Source organism: Aegilops tauschii, chromosome 3, assembly GCF_002575655.3.
Source record: "Aegilops tauschii subsp. strangulata cultivar AL8/78 chromosome 3, Aet v6.0, whole genome shotgun sequence".
Classification (NCBI taxonomy): Eukaryota; Viridiplantae; Streptophyta; class Magnoliopsida; order Poales; family Poaceae; genus Aegilops; species Aegilops tauschii.
The window spans coordinates 121173229-121194853 of record NC_053037.3 but is presented as its reverse complement, the minus strand read 5'-3'; positions in this window follow the sequence as shown (position 1 = coordinate 121194853).

The following is a 21625-nucleotide window of genomic DNA, read 5'->3' as shown; positions in this document are numbered from 1 at the left end:
GGGTCATGTAGTCGACGTTCACATGACACCACTAAGGGAATCACAACAGACATACTATCAAAATATCGAACACATATCAAGTTCACATGATTACTTCAAACATGATTTCTCCCGTGACCTCAAGAACAAAAGTAACTACTCACAAATGATAATCATGCTCAAGATCATAGGGGTATTAAATAGCATATTGGATCTGAACATATAATCTTCCACCAAATGAACCATATAGTAATCAACTACAAGATGTAATCAACACTACTAGTCACCCACAAGCACCAATCTATAGTTCCGGTACAAAGATTGAACACAAGAGATGAACTAGGGTTTGAGATGAGATGGTGTTGTTGAACATGTTGATGGAGATTGCCCTCCCCAAGATGGGAGAGTTGTTGGTGATTATAATGACCATGATTTCCCTCTCCGGGAGGGAAGTTCCCTCGGCAGAATCGCTCCGCCGGAGGGCAAAAGTGCTCCTGCCCAAGTTCCGCCTTGAGACGGCGGCGCTCCATCCCGAAAGTCCTCTCCTTATTTTTTCTAGGTCAAAATGACTTATATACCAGAAGATGGGAACCGGAGGTGGGTCGAGGGGAGCACAACCCACCAGGGCACGCATGGGCACCCTGGCGCGCCCAAGTGGGTTGTGCCCACCTGGTGGGCCCCCTCTGGTACATATTGGCTCGAATATTCCTCTTATATGCCATAAAAAATCTCCGTAAAGTTTCAGCTTGATTGGAGTTGTGCAGAATAGGTGGCCTGACGTAGCTTTTCTAGGTCCAGATTTCCAACTGCCGGAATTCTCCCTCTTTGTGTGTACCTTGCATATTATAAGATAAAAGACATTAGAATTACTCCAAAAAGCATTATTATGCATAAAAACATGATAAGTATCAGTAGGAAAACATGATGCAAAATGGATGTATCACACGCCGTTTCAGCTCATCCAACGGCGGTATGGTGTGTGATATTCTAATCATCATATATTGCAAGAGAGCGTCAAATATTTTATCACACTTAGATATATCAAAAGTAAACTTCATCTCCTCATCACGATTTTTGCGAATCGGCTTCACAGCTTCGGGGACTACTGTCGGGGGATGAACCCCGGGCAGGCAACGGAACCCTGATCCTTTTCGAAAATATTGGCGCTGACATCGCCCCTCAATCCAGCCCGTCCTTGGCCGGGTTGAGGAACCTGGCCAAGCCGCGCAACCTGGCCAGGCCCACGGGTGCATGCCAGATGACCCCGCCAAACTGAGGTCTCCTTAACCCGGCCACAGGTCAGCTCCCGTTCCATCTAGGGCATACGATGGATCAAGTCCCCATAAGGGAGATGAGTGCGGCTACAGTGGCCCACCAACTCCGCTGACCGGGGCAATTGTGGCAACAGCGATCCACCAACTCTGCTGACCCAGGCCGGCATGGCAACAGCGATCCACCAACTCCGCTGACCCAGGCCGGCATGGCAATAGTGCACCCCTCGTCCTGCTGACGCAAGCCAATGGCGACCAGGTGGTACGCCACTGTAGCCGAGCCGGCCCAACCACCCCATGATGCACGACAAGATGGATAACAGTGCCCCTGGCACATGGGGCCCGCGCCTAGAGAACCCAGCGAATCCTGGTACCCGGCGGGTCCCAGCACCGACTTCCCAGGTGCCGACATCCGGCCCTACGGCTATGTAACTTTACCATTGTGACCCTGGGGGGGGGGGTTGGCCTATAAAACCCCCAGGATCCCTCCATGTACGGGGGCGAGCACTTCAGACGCACAATCGATCCACCCATAGCACACACGCAGAAGGAGAAGGAGCAGCCTAAGCCTTGGCATGCCTTCCTCCCTCCCCTGAACAGCTCCAGGAGCAACTCTGTACTATTCCACACTCCATACGTAAACCACTCTTGGTAGGACTAGGGGTATTATCTCTCCGGAGAGCCCCGAACCTGGGTATGTCTTGCGTCCCTCGTTCGCTCATGCCGACCTCGCCTCTGGAGCCCACCGGTGCCCTCGAGCATGTCCCTCTCTTTAGCCATCCTTTAGCATCTGCCATGCGCCCACCATGACAGAAAATGATTGAGCTTCTTGGTAGCTGAGTTTCCGTTGCCATTGCTATTTCCATTTTCCTGCTTGGCCTCCGCGCTGTCGGTGGAATAATGTCATGTCTTCTTGCACTTGATACAGGTAATATGACTCAGATCCTTCTGAGCCGTAGCAGGACGGTGCTGGTTGCCATTTCCACCATTGCCGGACTTGAAGTTGTTGTTGTTTGGATTGTTTCCATTCCCTCCATGGTTATGTCCGCCATGATTATGTCCTTCATGGGTGTGATGGGTGTGACCTCCGGAGTATGGGGTGTAGCGGGGATTCTGCTGAGCTCCCGAGCTATACTTCCCCTGGTCATGCTTTCGCTTGTGGCTATCAATCTGCTGTTGCTTGCCTTCAAGGATGATGGCCTTGTCTACCAGCTCCTGGTAGTTATTTTAGGTGGCCACCATCAGCTGCATTCCTAGATCATCATTGAGTCCTTCGAGGAACTTCTCCTGCTTTGCAACATCTATGGCCACATCATCTGGGGCATAGCGAGCTAACTGTCTGAACTCATCCATGTACTGCCTACAATACAATTCTCCTGGCGTAAGTTGCGGAACTTGATACGTCTCCAACGTATCTATAATTTTTGATTGCTCCATGCTATAATATCTTCTGTTTTGGACATTATTGGGCTTTATTATGCACTTTCATATTATTTTTGGGACTAACCTATTAACCGGAGGCCCAACCCAGAATTGCTGATTTTTGCCTATTTCAGAGTTCCGCAGAAAAAGAATATCAAACGGAGTCCAAATAGAATGAAACCTTCAGGAACGTGATTTTCGGAACGAACGTGATCCAGAGGACTTGGACCCTACGTCAAGAAAGCTACCAGGAAGCCACGAGGTAGGGGCGCGCCTACCCCCCTGGGCGCGCCCTCCACCCTCGTGGGCCCCACATTGCTCCACCGACGTACTCCTTCCTCCTATATATACCTACGTACCCTCAAACGATCAGATACAGAGCCAAAAACCTAATTCCACCGCCGCAACCTTCTGTACCCGTGAGATCCCATCTTGGGGCCTGTTCTGGAGCTCCGCCGGAGGGGGCATCGGTCACGGAGGGCTTCTACATCAACACCATAGCCTCTCCGATGAAGTGTGAGTAGTTTACCTCAGACCTTCGGGTCCATAGTTATTAGCTAGATGGCTTCTTCTCTCTTTTTGGATCTCAATACAATGTTCTCCCCCTCTCTTGTGGAGATCTATTCGATGTAATCTTCTTTTGCGGTGTGTTTGTTGAGACCGATGAGTTGTGGGTTTATGATCAAGTTGATCTATGAACAATATTTGAATCTTCTGAATTCTTTTATGTATGATTGGCTATCTTTGCAAGTCTCTTCGAATTATCAGTTTGGTTTGGCCTACTAGATTGATCTTTCTTGCAATGGGAGAAGTGCTTAGCTTTGGGTTCAATCTTGCGATGTCCTTTCTGAGTGACAGTAGGGGCAGCAAGGCACGTATAGTATTGTTGCCATCGAGGATAACAAGATGGGGTTTATATCATATTGCATGAATTTATCCCTCTACATCATGTCATCTTGCTTAAGGCGTTACTCTGTTCTTATGAACTTAATACTCTAGATGCATGCTGGATAGCGTTCGATGTGTGGAGTAATAGTAGTAGATGCAGGCAGGAGTCGGTTTACTTGTCTCGGACGTGATGCCTATATACATGATCATACCTAGATATTCTCATAACTATGCTCAATTCTGTCAATTGCTCAACAGTAATTTGTTCACCCACCGTAAAATACTTATGCTCTTGAGAGGAGCCACTAGTGAAACCTATGGCCCCCGGGTCTATTTTCCATCATATTAATTTCCCGACAACAAGCTATTTCTTTTGCCGTTTTTATTTTGCTTTTATTTTACTTTGCATCTTTATCATAAAAATACCAAAAATATTATCTTATCATATCTATCAGATCTCACTCTCGTAAGTGACCGTGTAGGAATTGACAACCCCTTATCGCGTTGGTTGTGAGGATTTATTTGTTTGTGTAGGTGCGAGGGACTTGCGCGTAGCCTCCTACTGGATTGATACCTTGGTTCTCAAAAACTGAGGGAAATACTTACGCTACTTTGCTGCATCACCCTTTCCTCTTCAAGGGAAAACCAACGCAGTGCTCGAGAGGTAGCAAGAAGGATTTCTGGCGCCGTTGCCGGGGAGGTCTACGCAAAAGTCAACATACCAAGTACCCATCACAAACCCTTATCTCCCGCATTACATTATTTGCCATTTGCCTCTCGTTTTCCTCTCCCCCACTTCACCCTTGCTGTTTTATTCGCCCTCTTTTTTCGTTTGCCCCTTTTTCGCTTGCTTCTTGTTTGCTCGTGTGTTGGATTGCTTGCTTGTCACGATGGCTCAAGATAATACCAATTATGTGGCTTTACCAGTACCAACAATAATGATTTCCTTAGCACTCCGATTGCTCCTCTTACCGATACTGAATCTTATGAAATCAATGCTACCTTGTTGAATCTTGTTATGAAAGATCAATTCGCCGTCCTTCCTAGTGAAGATGCCGCTACTCATATAAATAGCTTCGTTGATTTGTGTGATATGCAAAAGAAGAAAGATGTTGACAATGATATTGTTAAATTGAAGCTATTTCCTTTTTCTCTTAGAGATCGTGCTAAGGCTTGGTTTTCGTCTTTGCCTAAAAATAGTATTGATTCTTGGAACAAGTGCAAAGATGCTTTTATCTCTAAGTATTTTCCTCCCGCTAAAATCATCTCTCTTAGAAACGATATTATGAACTTTAAGCGACTTTATCATGAACATGTTGCACAAGCTTGGGAGAGGATGAAATTAATGATACGTAATTGCCCCACTCATGGTTTGAATTTGTGGATGATTATACAAAAATTTTATGCCGGATTGAATTTTGCTTCTAGAAATCTTTTAGATTCGGCCGCGGGAGGCACTTTTATGGAAATCACTTTAGGAGAAGCTACTAAACTCCAAGATAATATTATGGTTAATTATTCTCAATGGCACACTGACAGATCTACTAATAAAAAAGTGCATGCGATAGAAGAAATTAATGTTTTGAGTGGAAAGATGGATGAACTTATGAAATTATTTGCTACTAAGACTGTTTCTTCTGATCCTAATGATATGCCTTTGTCTACTTTGATTGAGAATAATAATGAATCTATGGATGTGAATTTTGTTGGTAGGAATAATTTTGGTAACAACGCGTATAGAGGAAACTTTAATCCTAGGCCTTATCCTAGTAATTCCTCTAATAATTATGGTAATTCCTACAACAATTCTTATGGAAAATTTAATAAGATGCCCTCTGAATTTGAGACTAGTGTTAAGGAATTTATGAATTCGCAAAAGAATTTCAATGCTTTGCTTGAAGAAAAATTGCTTAAAGTTGATGAATTGGCTAGGAACGTTGATATAATTTCTCTTGATGTTGATTCTTTGAAACTTAGATCTATTCCACCTAAGCATGATATCAATGAGTCTCTCAAAGCCATGAGAATTTCCATTGATGAGTGCAAACAAAGAACCGCTAGGATGCGTGCTAAGAAAGATTGCTTTATAAAAGCGTGTTCTTCTAATCTTTATGAAAACAAAGATGAAGATCTAAAAGTTATTGATGTGTCCCCTATTAAATCTTTGTTTTGCAATATGAATCTTGATAATGATGGGACTGAATATGATCCACCTTTACCTAGAAGGCGTTCCAGAAATTCTGAGTTTTTAGATCTTGATGCTAAAATTGATAAAAGTGGGATTGAAGAGATCAAAACATTAGATATTAATGAACACACTATTTTGGATTTCAAGGAATTTAATTATGATAATTGCTCTTTGATAGATTGTATTTCCTTGTTGCAATCCATGCTAAATTCTCCTCATGCTTATAGTCAAAATAAAGCCTTTACCAAACATATCGTTGATGCTTTGATGCAATCTTATGAAGGAAAACTTGAGTTGGAAGTTTCTATCCCTAGAAAACTCTATGATGAGTGGTAACCTAATATTAAAAATAAAATTAAAGATCATGAATGCTATGCTTTGTGTGATTTGGGTGCTAGTGTTTCCACGATTCCAAAAACATTGTGTGATTTGCTAGGTTTTCGTGATTTTGATGATTTCTCTTTAAACTTGCACCTTGCGGATTCCACTATTAAGAAACCTATGGGAAGAATTAATGATGTTCTTATTGTTACAAATAGGAACTATGTGCCCGTAGATTTTATCGTTCTTGACATAGATTGCAATCCTTCATGTCCTATTATTCTTGGTAGACCTTTTCTTAGAACGATTGGTGCAATTATTGACATGCAGGAAGGGAATATTAGATTCCAATTTCCATTAAAGAAAGGCATGGAACACTTCCCTAGGAAGAAAATAAAATTACCATATGAATCTATCATGAGAGCCACTTATGGATTGCCCACCAAAGATGGCAATACCTAGATCTATCCTTGCTATTATGCCTAGCTAGGGGCGTTAAACGATAGCGCTTGTTGGGAGGCAACCCAATTTTATTTTTAGTTTTTTGCCTTTTGCTTCTGTTTAGGAATAAATATTTGTTCTAGCATCTGGTTATATGTGTTTTTATGTTTTTATTAGTGTTTGTGCCAAGTTAAACCTATAGGATCTTCTTCGATGATAGTTATTTGATCTTGCAGAAAATTCCAGAAACTTCCTGTTCACGCAAATAATTGTTAAAACTCACCGGAACGTGATAAAATATTGATTCCAATTGCTGATGATCAATAAAAAAATTGTCTAGGTCTTCCTATTTTGGTTGATTTTTTGGAGTTCCAGAAGTTTGCGTTAGTTACAGATTACTACTGACTGTTCTGTTTTTGACAGATTCTGTTTTTCGTGTGTTGTTTGCTTATCTTGATGAATCTATGGCTAGTAAAATAGTTTATAAACCATAGAGAAGTTGGAATACAGTAGGTTTAACACCAATATAAATAAAGAATGAGTTCATTACAGTACCTTGAAGTGGTCTTTTGTTTTCTTTCGCTAACGGAGCTCACGAGATTTTCTGCTGAGTTTTGTGTTGTGAAATTTTCAAGTTTTGGGTGATAGATTTGATGGATTATGGAACAAGGAGTGGAAAGAGACTAAGCTTGGGGATGCCCATGGCACCCCCAAGATAATCTAAGGACAACTAAAATCCAAAGCTTGGGGATGCCCTGGAAGGCATCCCCTCTTTCGTCTACTTCCATCGGTAACTTTACTTGGAGCTATATTTTTATTCCCCACATGATATGTGTTTTGCTTGGAGCATATTGTATGATTTGATTCTTTGATTTTTAGTTTACCACAATCATCTTTGCTGTAAACACCTTCTGAGAGAGACACACATGATTCGGAAATTATTAGAATACTCTATGTGCTTCACTTATATCTTTTGAGTTATATAGTTTTTGCTCTAGTACTTCACTTATATCTTTTAGAGCACGGTGGTGGATTTGTTTTATAGAAACTATTTATCTCTCATGCTTCACTTAGATTATTTTGAGAGTCTTAAATAGCATGGTAATTTGCTTAAATAATCCTAATATGCTAGGTATTCAAGAATAGTAAAGACTTTCTTATGAGTGTTTTGAATACTAAGAGAAGTTTGATGCTTGATGATTGTTTTGAGACATGGAGGTAGTGATATTAAAGTGGTTCTAGTTGAGTAGTTGTGAATTTGAGAAATACTTGTGTTGAATTTTGCAAGTCCCGTTGCATGCACGTATGGTAAACGTTATGTAACAAATTTGAAACATGAGGTGTTCTTTGATTGTCCTCCTTATGAGTGGCGGTCGGGGACGAGCGATGGTCTTTTCCTACCAATCTATCCCCCTAGGAGCATGCGCGTAGTGCTTGGTTTTTGATGACTTGTAGATTTTTGCAATAAGTATGTGAGTTCTTTATGACTAATGTTGAGTCCATGGATTATACGCACTCTCACCTTTCCATCATTGCTAGCCTCTTCGGTACCATGCATTGCCCTTTCTCACATTGAGAGTTGGTGCAAACTTCGCCGGTGCATCCAAACCCCATGATATGATACGATCTTTCACACATAAACCTCCTTATATCTTCCTCAAAACAGCCACCATACCTACCTATTATGGCATTTCCATAGCCATTCCGAGATATATTGCCATGCAACTTTCCACCATTCCGTTTATCATGACACATTCATCATTGTCATATTTCTTTAGATGATCATGTAGTTGACATAGTATTTGTGGCAAAGCCACCATTCATAATTCTTTCATACATGTCACTCTTGGTTCATTGCATATCCCGGTACACCGCCGGAGGCATTCATATAGAGTCATACTTTGTTCTAGTATCGAGTTGTAATCATTGAGTTGTAAATAAATAGAAGTGTGATGATCATCATTTTCTAGAGCATTGTCCAAAGAGAGGAATTAAAAAAAAGAGAAAGGCCATAAAAAAGAGAAGGCCCAAAAAAAAGATAAAAAGAGAGAAGGAACAATGTTACTATCCTTTTACCACACTTGTGCTTCAAAGTAGCACCATGATCTTCATAATAGAGAGTCTCTTGTTTTGTCACTTTCAGATACTAGTGGGAATTTTTCATTATAGAACTTGGCTTGTATATTCCAACAATGGGCCTCCTCAAGTGCCCTAGGTCTTCGTGAGCAAGCAAGTTGGATGCACACCCACTTAGTTTCTTTTGTTGAGCTTTCATATATTTATAGCTCTAGTGCATCCGTTGCATGGCAATCCCTACTCCTCGCATTAACATCAATCGATGGGCATCTCCATAGCTCATTGATTAGCCTCGTTGATGTGAGACCTTCTCCTTTTTTGTCTTCTCCACATAACCCCCATCATCATATTTTATTCCACCCAAAGTGCTATGTCCATGGCTCACACTCATGTATTGCGTGAAGGTTGAAAAAGTTTGAGATTACTAAAGTATGAAACAATTGCTTGGCTTGTCATCGGGGTTGTGCATGATGAGAGCATTCTTGTGTGACGAAAATGGAGCATGACTAAACTATATAATTTTGTAGGGATGAACTTTCTTTGGCCATGTTATTTTGAGAGGACATAATTGCTTAGTTAGTATGCTTGAAGTATTATTATTTTTATGTCAATATGAACTTTTATCTTGAATCTTTCGGATCTGAACATTCATACCACAATTAAGAAGAATTACATTGAAATTATGACAAGTAGCATTCCACATCAAAAATTCCGTTTTTATCATTTACCTACTCGAGGACGAGCAGGAATTAAGCTTGGGGATGCTTGATACGTCTCCAATGTATCTATAATTTTTGATTGCTCCATGCTATATTATCTTGTGTTTTGGACATTGTTGGGCTTTATTATACACTTTTTTATTATTTTTGGGACTAACCTATTAACGGGAGGCCCAGCCGAGAATTGCTGTTTTTTGCCTATTTCAGAGTTTCGCAGAAAAAGAATATCAAACGGAGTCCAAACGGAATGAAACCTTCGGGAACGTGATTTTCGGAACGAACGTGATCCAGAGGACTTGGACCCTACGTCAAGAAAGCTACCAGGAAGCCACGAGGTAGGGGGCGCGCCCTCCACCCTCGTGGGCCCCATTTTGCTCCACCGACGTACTCCTTCCTCCTATATATACCTACGTACCCCCAAACGATCAGATACGGAGCCAAAAACCTAATTCCACCGCCGCAACCTTCTGTACCCGTGAGATCCCATCTTGGGGCCTGTTCCGGAGCTCCACCGGAGGGGGCATCGATCACGGAGGGCTTCTACATCAACACCATAGCCTCTCCGATGAAGTGTGAGTAGTTTACCTCAGACCTTCGGGTCCATAGTTATTAGCTAGATCGCTTCTTCTCTCTTTTTGGATCTCAATACAATGTTCTCCCCCTCTCTTGTGGAGATCTATTCGATGTAATCTTCTCTTGCGGTGTGTTTGTTGAGACCGATGAATTGTGGGTTTATGATCAAGTTCATCTATGAACAATATTTGAATCTTCTGAATTCTTTTATGTATGATTGGTTATCTTTGCAAGTCTCTTCGAATTATCAGCTTGGTTTGGCCTACTAGATTGATCTTTCTTGCAATGGGAGAAGTGCTTAGCTTTGGGTTCAATCTTGCGATGTCCTTTCCGAGTGACAGTAGGGGCAGCAAGGCACGTATAGTATTGTTGCCATCGAGGATAACAAGATGGGGTTTATATCATATTGCATGAATTTGTCCCTCTACATCATGTCATCTTGCTTAAGGCGTTACTCTGTTCGTATGAACTTAATACTCTAGATGCATGCTGGATAGCGGTCGATGTGCGGAGTAATAGTAGTAGATGCAGGCAGGAGTCGGTCTACTTGTCTCGGACGTGATGCCTATATACATGATCATACCTAGATATTCTCATAACTATGCTCAATTCTGTCAATTGCTCAACAGTAATTTGTTCACCCACCGTAAAATACTTATGCTCTTGAGAGAAGCCACTAGTGAAACCTATGGCCCCCGGGTCTATTTTCCATCATATTAATTTCCCGACAACAAGCTATTTCTTTTGCCATTTTTATTTTGCTTTTATTTTACTTTGCATCTTTATCATAGAAATACCAAAAATATTATCTTATCATATCTATCAGATCTCACTCTAGTAAGTGACCGTGTAGGGATTGACAACCCCTTATCGCGTTGGTTGCGCGGATTTATTTGTTTGTGTAGGTGCGAGGGACTTGCGCATAGCCTCCTACTGGATTGATACCTTGGTTCTCAAAAACAGAGGGAAATACTTACGCTACTTTGCTGCATCACCCTTTCCTCTTCAAGGGAAAACCAACACAGTGCTCAAGAGGCAGTGGATTGTTGTTGTGGTTGCTGTTGCCTTGGTTCCGGATGAACATCTACATCCAGGCATTCTGTTATTGGATCAGCTGGGTGAGCTTCGGCGGGAAAGTGAATCCGGGGTCATGTCTCCGAGGCATCTGGTGTTTACGAGTGGATGAGAAATTAGAATAGAACAAGGGTCTAAAGGGAAAATTAACACTACCCATATGAATGCAACAATCATTATCACACCAATCATTTATTCATTCATCTCAAATGTAGTTCAATCTCGGATTAGAAATCTCACAACTAATCAAAAATAACGGCCTAATAGATCAAGGATAAAATAACAATTAACATGGCGGTCATGACTAAATGTTCTCCTTAGATATCCTTGCTTCCTTCAGGGGTGCATCTTCCGGTGCGGCGTCTTCCAGTGGCGCGTCTCATCTTGTTGCATCCTTTAGTAGACCTCTCCTCATAATCCTTATCATTGCTCATGAGGTGTCCATCGTCACCACTCGGAAAGAGGTCTTCTCCCTGGTTCATCTTCTCCTCCAATACGGCAACATAAGTCTTTAGGTTCTCAATTCTCTCCAGAAAATCTTTGACTTCCTCTTCACGCTCGTTGAAGTCGTCGCGGGCTTTCTCCTGTAGTTCCAGTTCACGGAAGATCAACCTCCTGAATACCTTCGAGCTTCTGCGCGTCTGAACCTCCGGATTCCTGACATGAGTCTCCAAGTCTTGGACATATGAGAGGATGGAGTTGTCATCCACTGTGTGCACGATATCTCCATTTCTAGATTTGCGATAAATCATGGGGAGGTCTGATGCGTCGGGCTCGGCCCTGTACTGTTCTCGGAGATATCCAAGTGGATGATGAATAGCCATGTCTCTCTCGAGGATCCAAGTGGGAGTGGTAAACTCGAAGTCGATGGGCTCTAGGAAACTTCCAAAAGTCCTCCCTAGAATGTGCACCACAATCCTATAGCGAGTGTTCGTCGGAAGTGCATTGGTAGGTTTCCCGGTGATCGAGGTCAGAGCAATCTTCAACTTCTTCATGATCGGGACCAGCTTCTTGCCGAAAGGCATCATCTCATCCGGCTGGCAAAACTCCGGCAGCAGAACTGGGATGTACTCGACGGCCATCTAGAATGTTGAAATCGGAGGGAAGTCAGGAATGAACAGGAGAGAACTACAAAAAATAAAGACAAAAAATAAAATAGTTTCTTCCTATGGCTTTCCGATCCTACACTAGTAGAAAAAGGGCCATTTGTCCCGGTTCGTAAGGCCCATTTGTCCCAGTTGGGGAACCGGGACTAAAGGGTCGGTACTAAAGCCTTGTACCTTTAGTCCCGGTTCTTACACCAACCGGGACAAATGGGTCCACATGAACTGGGACAAATGCCTCCCGAGGCCCGGCTGGCCCCCTGGGCGCACAAACCGGGACGTATGCCCCCCATGGTTCCCGGTTCGTGTAAGAACCAGGACTAATGGGCTGGCCAGGCCCCAACCAAAGCCCTGTATTCTACTAGTGCTAGGGGTTACGTCCCACGATCAGCGTGTGCTCTGATACAATCTCTGTGGCGACCCGACCAGAAAACGGTCAAGTTTCTGTGTATCTATACCATCCCAAGATCATGCTGGCACACATAGTACATTCATGGAAATATCAAAATTCAATCACACCTGATTTATTACACGATTCTCATATCGAGTCTTTATTACATCGGAATAAATTCGGCCGAAGGCCAACTCATGAGAAGCAATTAAAAAAATAATGCGGAAGCTAAGACGATAAGCGAGTCCATCCGACTCCATAGGGCAATCATCGAGTGTGGATTGTAGCCTCACTCCTGTTCGGAAAACTCCTCTGCAACATAAGACGTTGCAGCCATGTAGGTCAGCATTTGCATTATGCCGGCAAGTCATGGAGAGAGAACAATAATAAAATACTAACACTATATGCAATTTGGTTGTGGGGCTCTAAGTTCAAGTTTTTGTGAAAAAACCATTTTTTCCTACAACAAAAGGACTTGCTTCCAATTACTACAAAATATTGGTTGTTATTGAGATGGTTCCGTCAACCAGTGTCTCATACCCGAAATCATAGATAACCCATCAATTAATTAATTGTGTTTGGTGTTGAGATTTCTGAATAACTCTTATTCTAGAGGCTCGGTTGTTCGTAACCAGGGATACAACTAATCGATTAGATTTCTACTCTGCAGAGTCGTGTGCACTTTACCCGCAAGAATCGTTCCCTCCTTTATGTCCTTGCACTGCCTGGTGTTTGAAGACAAGACGAACGGAACAGGGTCTTCCGTAGAGTTCCTCTGGGCCACTGTTGGTGCCCATCCATTTCCTACCATTCTTCTACATCTGTTGGCACCGTCCATACAGAGTCACGCCTAGGGTCGACCAAGCTAGAGCCCATAATGGCTTGTGGATTCACATGTAAGCTTCCGGGTACTCTGGGTGCTCCAGGGTCACTACTGCAGGATGCTGCTAACGTGACACTACGATCAGAGACCCTTTCACGAAACTGTGTGCGATGCATCAATCACAAAGGGGGATGTAAACAACCATCAAAAAAGGTGCAAAATGTTTGCAATGGAGGATGCATCAAACATGATTCAGATTTTAGTTGCGTGTGCGATCTAGGGCATACTGTTTAGTCCAATGAACTGTTTGCAATGAGGCGGAACAAAAGAAACGGGCAGCCTGATGAAGGCGTGTGCGATATAGAGCATACGGTTCACTCGGATGAACTGTTTGTGATTAGGCAACACAAAAGAAACGGGCAGCCAGATGAAGGTGTGTGCGATATACAACATACGGTTCACTCAGATGAAATGTTTGTGATTAGGCAAAACAAAAGAAACGGTCAGCCAGATCAAGGTGTGTGTGATTGAGGTCATACGCTTCAGAAGGATTAACTGTTTGCGATTAGGCAACAGAATAGAAACGGTTAAGCCAGATCAAAGTGTCTGCGATTGATGCCATACACTTCACATGGATGAACTGTTTGCGATTAGCCACAACAAACTGAAACAGTTAGATAGATAAAAGTGTGTGCGCTAGATGGGCACACCCATTCTAATTAAAAGAAGTGTGTGCAATGGTAATAACGAGCGCGCACGGTTGTTGGAACAAGACGTGTGCTGACATTGCCTACTGTGGTGCACCCTATGGTGCAAACGCCACGTACGCGGCCGAGAAGGCGTACATGCCCACATTACGCCTTCCGGGAATAGTGCCGCACTTATAACCGTCAGTAAAGTTTGAGCATGCATCCCATCACAATTCTTTTTAGAAGAACAGGGAGGCCGCGTCCCGTCACATTCCAAATTGCAAACCTGTTCACACCGATCAAAACCTAAATGGTTTCCCACATAGGAGCGTATTACTACGCGGTTATAAATACTACTACTCCAAGATGACTGCACATTCCGCCTCACCTCCTCATCCACAAAAAGTAAAAAAACAAACAAGTCATTCATCATTGTTCCCTTGCGTCCGCCATGGCCAGCGTGAGTTCTGGGTCGAGAGATTGCCACCAGGGAGAGGCGAGCCTAGAAGCGGGAGCATGAGTGATGTCCCGCCTCACCGCGAAAGCAGCCAACAAGTCCCGCCTCACGTCCGTAGCAGCAGAGAGGTCGCTTCGCACCGCCGAAGCAGCACAGAGGACCCGCCGTGCCGTCCATGCAGCAGACTGGTCTGGCCGCGCCGCGGAAGCAGAAGAGATGTCCCGCCGTGGCGCGAATGCAGCAGAGATGTCCTCCCGCGCCGCGACGGCCTGGGAAAATGCCTCGTGGGCAGGCGAGGACTCTTACAAGCGCATGCGTGCCCTTGTCCTTAGGCAGATTGATCAGATCTCTAGGTGGGAGAGGTTGCAGGCTGACCTGAAAGCCTCGTTTGAACAGTCTACCGACGTCATCCGGCAACTAAATGAGAGCAATGCGAAGCTCCAGGCCGAGGGCGACCTGCTGAGGGCGAAGATCGTCGGAAGTGCGGAGCAGCAGGAGCAGACCACTGCCTTGTTGAAGAGGACCGGTGTCATCGTCGAGAAACTTATGGACGAGAATGCCATGCTGCGCATCGAGCGCAGAAGGCTGGTGGAGGAATTCGGGGATGCTCTCAAGCAGCATCTTGAGGATAAGAAAGAGCTCGTCGCCGCTCGCCGCGGAGACTAGTTCCCGTGGCCTGCAGCAACACATCAAGAAAGTAGAGATCAGCAAGCCAGATCGTTGTCTTCCTTCTTCTTTTGTCCTTGTGTATTTCGGGCGTTGCCGCATGTGGCTTTTTTTTAATTATGTTTCTAAATATGTAAGACAATTTTTATCCACTTTCATCGTCCTTATATTCATCATGCTTGCTATAAGTCGTAGTCGATGCTATATAGGTCCGCCGGGTCTTACATCAAGATCCGTGCAAAACTTTCTTTTCAGATTTTCATTTTTCTCTCTTAAATCTCAGTCCAGTGAGACATATAGCCACGCCGTAGAACAGGTGCTTGGGCGCAATTAATGGAGACGTTGGGAAGGAGGTGCGCGGCGGGTAGCGGTCAAAGGGCTCTCCTCCCGATGAGCATGTGCAGGGGTCTGATCGCACGCCTCCCATGCTCAAATAGCTACCCCGCACGGCACCTCCTAGCCAATAAAAAAAGGGGACGCGTGGCTGCACGTAATTGGTAAGTCGAACACCCACGGTTTAAATAATACTTGTGTTTCTGATTTGTAACGTGACGGCACTTGTTCCAAAATGACTTTGTTGATTGTTAATCTGTGGGCCTTCGCAAATCAGACAGAAAAATTACCACAACATGTTGGTGCCATGTCATAAGACCATGCCAAGTGTCATGATTTTCAGGCGTGTTTTGGAATTACAAGAATTAAAAAACCAAGTTTCTCAATCTTTCCGGCCGAGCCACGATGCCCAGATGTTTGAATTTCACTCTCATCTCTTGCATGGGACCTAGAAATTCACCCAAGGACACACATGTGATTTTTCAAACAACTTTGGTGCACTGGAGCATGTGCTTGTAGTTCAAATTTGTATTATGCACATTAAATGCCCAGAAACTCAATTAATGTATAAAAAAGGCCAAACGAACCCAGAATAATTCCGAAATTTAGCACGGTACTTCTATTTGGTCTAACCTGGCTGTGTAAAAAAATTAAGGCGGGAGAAGGCAGTGTACGTATGTTGTTCCGCACACGGGGGTGACACGTTCCCTCTCAGAACCACGAGCCTTCTTGAGGGAAGCTCCGGTTTGCAAGAAGCTTACACCAAACCTTGTCCCAATTCGGCCAAAAAAATACCGCAACATGTTGGTGCCATGTCATGACAAGATGCCAAGTTTCATGATTTTCAGGCGTATTTTGGAATTACAGGAATTAAAAAACCAAGTTTCTTAATCTTTCCGGCCGAGCCACGACGCCCAGATGTTTGAATTCCACTCCCATCTCTTGCATGGGACCTAGAAATTCACCGAAGGACACACATGTGATTTTTCAAACAAGTTTGGTGCACTCGAGCATGTGCTTGTAGTTCAAATTTGAATTATGCACATTAAATGCCCAGAAACTCAATTAATGTATAAAAAAGGCGAAACGAGCCCGGAATAATTCCGAAATTTAGCATGGTACTTCTATTTGGTCTAATCTAGCTGTGTAAACAAATTAAGGCGGGAGAAGGCACTGTATGTATGTCGTTTCGCACACGGAGGTGATGCGTTCCCTCTCGGAACCAAGAGCCTTCTTGAGGGAAGCTCCGGTTTGCAGGAAGCTTACACCAAAGCTTGTCCCAATTCGGCCAAAAAAAATACCGCAGCATGTTCGAGCCATGTCATGACACCATGCCAAGTTTCATGATTTTCAGGCGTGTTTTGGAATTACAGGAATTAAAAAACCAAGTTTCTCAATCTTTCCGGTCGAGCCACGATGACCAGATGTTTGAATTTCACTCCCATCGCTTGCATGGGACCTCGAAATTCACCCAAGGCCACACATGTGATTTTTCAAACAACTTTGGTGCACTGGAGCCTGTGCTTGTAGTTCAAATTTGAATTATGCACATTAAATGCCCAGAAACTCAATTAATGTATAAAAAATGACAAATGAACCCCGAATAATTCCAAAATTTAGCACGATACTTCTATTTGGTCTAATCCGGCTGTGTAAAAAAATTAAGGCGGGAGAAGGCAGTGTACGTATGTCATTTCGCACACGGAGGTGACAAGTTCCCTCTCGGAACCACGAGCCTTCTTGAGGGAAGCTCCGATTTGCAAGAAGCCTACACCAAAGCTTGTCCCAATTCGGCCAAACAAATTACCGCAACATGTTGGTGCCATGTCATGAGACCATGCCAAGTTTCATGATTTTCAACCGTGTTTAGGAATTACAGGAATTAAAAAACCAAGTTTCTCAATCTTTCCGGCCGAGCCACTACGCCCAGATGTTTGAATTTCACTCACATCTCTTGCATGGCACCTAGAAATTCACCCAAGGACACACATGTGATTTTTTAAACAACTTTGGTGCACTGAAGCACGTACTTGTAGTTCAAATTTGAATTATACACAATAAATGCGCAAAAACTCAATTAATGTATAAAAAAGGCCAAACGAACACGGAATAATTCCAAAATTTAGCACGATACTTCTATTTGGCTAATCTGCGTGTGTAAAAAAATAAGGCGGGAGAAGGCAGTGTACGTATGTCGTTTCGCACACGGAGATGACACGTTCCCTCTCGGAACCAGGAGCCTTCTTGAGGGAAGCTCCGGTTTGCAAGAAGCTTACACCAAAGCTTCTCCCAATTCAGCCAAAAAATTACTGCAGCATGTTGGTGCCATGTCATGACACCATGCCAAGTTTCATGATTTTCAGCCGTGTTTTGGATTTACAGGAATTAAAAAACCAAGTTTCTCAATCTTTCCGGGCGAGCCACGACGCCCAGATGTTTGAATTTCACTCTAATCTCTTGCATGGGACCTATAAATTCACCCAAGGACACACATGTGATTTTTCAAACAACTTTGGTGCACTGGAGCATGTGCTTGTAGTTCAAATTTGAATTATGCACATTAAATGCCCAGAAACTCAATTAATGCATAAAATGTCAAACGAACCCGGAATAATTCAGAATTTAAACATGACACTCATGTACTAGTTGCATGTTCACTGTGCGTAAATGTTCTAGCAATTCAAACACCATCCTGTCCCTCCGTAACACCATTTTGTCTTTCAAAACATAATGAAAAAATCCGGTATACCACAAACAGTTTACTAGACAGAATCGTGTGGGATGCGATATAAAATATCTTGGCGCACCATCTTGTCTGGCTTACGCAAGCTTCGTTGTCTACAGTCCACCACCCCCGCTTGAACCACACTTGCGCGCCAGTTTCTCGCGGCACCGAGCGAAATTTTTTTGCCACCGTGAAAATATCTATCTCCCCGCCCCCTTCCTCCTACCAAAAGCCACATTTCCATTATTCCTCCTTGCTTTCCAAGTTCAAACCTTCACTGCTGCTTACTGGCAGCTCAGCCTCCTTGCCGGCGACCCTTCTTCTTGCAGCACCGCCTCCTCGCCGGCGACCCTTCTTCTTGCAGCGCCGCCTCCTCGCCGCCGACCCTTCTTCTTGCTGCGCGGCCTCGTCGATATGGTCAGGTAATCCACACCCCACCCACACCATCCTCCTCCTTTCCCGTCCCACATGCCCCGACTGACGGAGCGACACCTTCCACTGAAATCATTGCCCCCTTCCTCCAATTAAGCGTCACCCACATCCATTTTACACGCAGTATAACGGAGCTGAGTAGCATGCGGCCGCACGCGCGAACGAGATCGCTATGGCTGACATGTGTGTTGACTACCAGATCTTGGAGGAGCACCTCGTCTTCGAGGCCACCGTCGACACCGCCGCGCAGTTGTCTACTTTAAAATACTATAACACCCCGGACGTAACTTTCCATATTTTAACTCCAAGTCTTGCAATTTCCGGCTATGTGATATGATATTCCCTGCGTGTTTGGGTTTTGTCTTTCATTTTGTATTTTGTTTATGTCATGCATTTCATCTCATGCCATCATGTGCATCTCATTTACATCCGTGTTCGTCTCATGCATCCGGTCTTTTTCCCCGTTGTCCGTTTCGCGATCCGACACTCACACAAGCACACGTTGGACCCTTCTTATCTCGTTTCATGAGTGGGAGAAAAACATTCTCGGAAGGTGTCGAGATTTGTCGAGTGGCCTTGGTACATCACCGGTAGGTCGCGTGTCAAATTTTGCTCCATTTGGAGGTCGATTCATGCCCCAATGGTTAACCGGGTAACCGTAAAAGCCTCTCTTTCATTGCAGCCCAACACCCCTCCCAAACAGCCCACTAACCCATCTAAACCCCCTCCATGCTCTCCGTCGTTAGATCACGATCGTGTGGGCGAAAACCGCACATCATTTGGACTCTCTTAGCTCCCTCTACCTATATATATGTGTCTCCCCCCGAAATTCTCGCAGATGAAACCCTAAAATCTTCCCACTCCGCTGCCGGACACGTTCGACCGAACCGGACAAAGCCTCTGCCGCCGCCCGCGCCAATCGGAGCACACCACGTGGCGACCGCCACCGCCCCACGTCGCCAGCCCGCGAGCCCGCAGCGGGCCCGCGAGGCCCGTCGCCGCCAACCGCCTCTCCCCCGCGATTGAGAGTCGCACGCCGCCGACCCCGCCGCCTCGTGCCGCGCGCCCCGCCTGTCATCGCCTCACCGCCTTCCCGCCAGCCGCTTGCCTAGCCGCGCCGCCGCGCATCGCCGGTGTCGCCGACCGCCCTCGCCCGCGCCCCGCGTCACCGGCGACCAGATCCGCCCGTTTGCGAGCTCCGGCGAGCTCCTCCGCCTCCGACCGCCGTCTTCCCTATCTCTCCATCGAGCTCCGGCCACCGCGTCCTTCGTCCCCGGCAAACCTCGGTTCCCATGCTCGAAACCCTAGATCTGGGATCTGGAGGGTGAGAATTCGTCTAAGTCCCAAAATCCCTAACATTTTGGTGCTACCTTTGACATGCTATATCTCCGTGCTTGGTGCCTTGAATCATGCATATGATATGTAGAATTGTTCGCATATTGATGCCATTATCCTCGTAGCAATAGTGCTATATGAGGTTGTCTGCTAGAAATTAACAGAATTGATAATTTGTCATTTTCGTTGCATTTCGTGTGTGCATCATATGAGCATGATGTCTACATGTTTTATGAGCTCCATCATGCCATATTTATAGAGGAGCAAGTCTTGTATTTTTGTGATCTATGTGGTGACTACACAGGCATGCAAAGTAGGATTCATAATGTTGCTGTTTTCAGACACTAGTTATTTTGCCAAGTCATTTCCTGTTACTTTATGATGCTATGTTGCCATGTTGCTATCATGAGATCCATGCACATTTTGAGTTAGTTCAATAAGAGTGTTTTGAAGATGTGGTATTTCTCTCTCCATTCATGCCTTTGGTTGCAATTATGGAGTTCTCTATCTTGTCATTATCGTGCTCTACTTTTGCTAAATATTGTTCCTGGGAGATTGTTAACATGAGTTTCAGTTTTGCCAAGTGTTCTTCTAGCGATCCATGTACCCTATGAACTTGCTCTTGCCATGCTTAGCTTCTTGAATTTGTCTAGGTCGTGTTGGTTACCTTGTCATGCCATTGAATGCCTTTTGGTGAGTGAATTGAGCTTGCAAAGTTTCTATCATGAATCTGTTCCTGCCATGCTCTGTTTTTCTTCCAAGTCTGAAACTGTTCATATAACTTGCCATGTTTGCATGGGTGCCACATCATTTTCTATGCATATTTGGTTAAAGCTCAGTAAGGGAGTTTTGTTCTATTTCTTTAGTACTAGCATTCCATTTCTTTGTTTGCCATGATATGTTCTTGTAGCACATCGTTTGCTAGCTCTAAACATCGCTACCTGCTGCTGTTCATGCCATGTTAGTATTTTCACCAAGTCTGTGAATCTGTTATCATTTGCACTTTTGCCATGCTGTTCTAGGCTTGTTCTATGAGTTCTAGCAGGAGCCCAGTGTTCATAATTTGTAGAGATTCACGTGTACTTTACTTCCATGTGCTTTTTGGACATCTGGGATTGCTGTAGCATAGTTTCTTGCTGCACTCGAAGTGCTATGTTGTTGTTAAGCGCAGTTTTGCATCATTCTCGTTTTGCTTGTCATTTGCAAACCGTGTATCTGTTTCCGGTGATCTTTATATCGATTTCGACCGGAATCACCTCATCTTTCCAGTGGCATACTTGTTTTGACAAGTTGATGCCTCATTCATCCTTTTCCTTCCGGAGTACTATTTTGCATTGCACATCATATCTTGCATTCCATGCCATGTCTTGCATCATGTTGCTTGTGCATTGCACCGTGATTGATTGTTGTTCCGTTGCTTGTCTTCTTGCTTTGGGTAGAGCCGCGAGACAAGTTCGTGAACGAGGAACCTGTTGAGTTCGCTAACGAGGATCAAGCTTTCGACAACTCTGAGAACTTTGCAGGCAAGATGACCATTACCCTCGATATCACTTCTATCTTTGCTTGCTAGTTGTTCGCTCTATCGCTATGTTGCGCTACCTACCACTTGTTTATCCTGCCTCCCATATTGCCATGTCAAGCCTCTAACCCACCTTCCTGGCAAACCGTTGTTTGGCTAAGTTACCGCTTTTGCTCAGCCCCCTCTTATAGCGTTGCTAG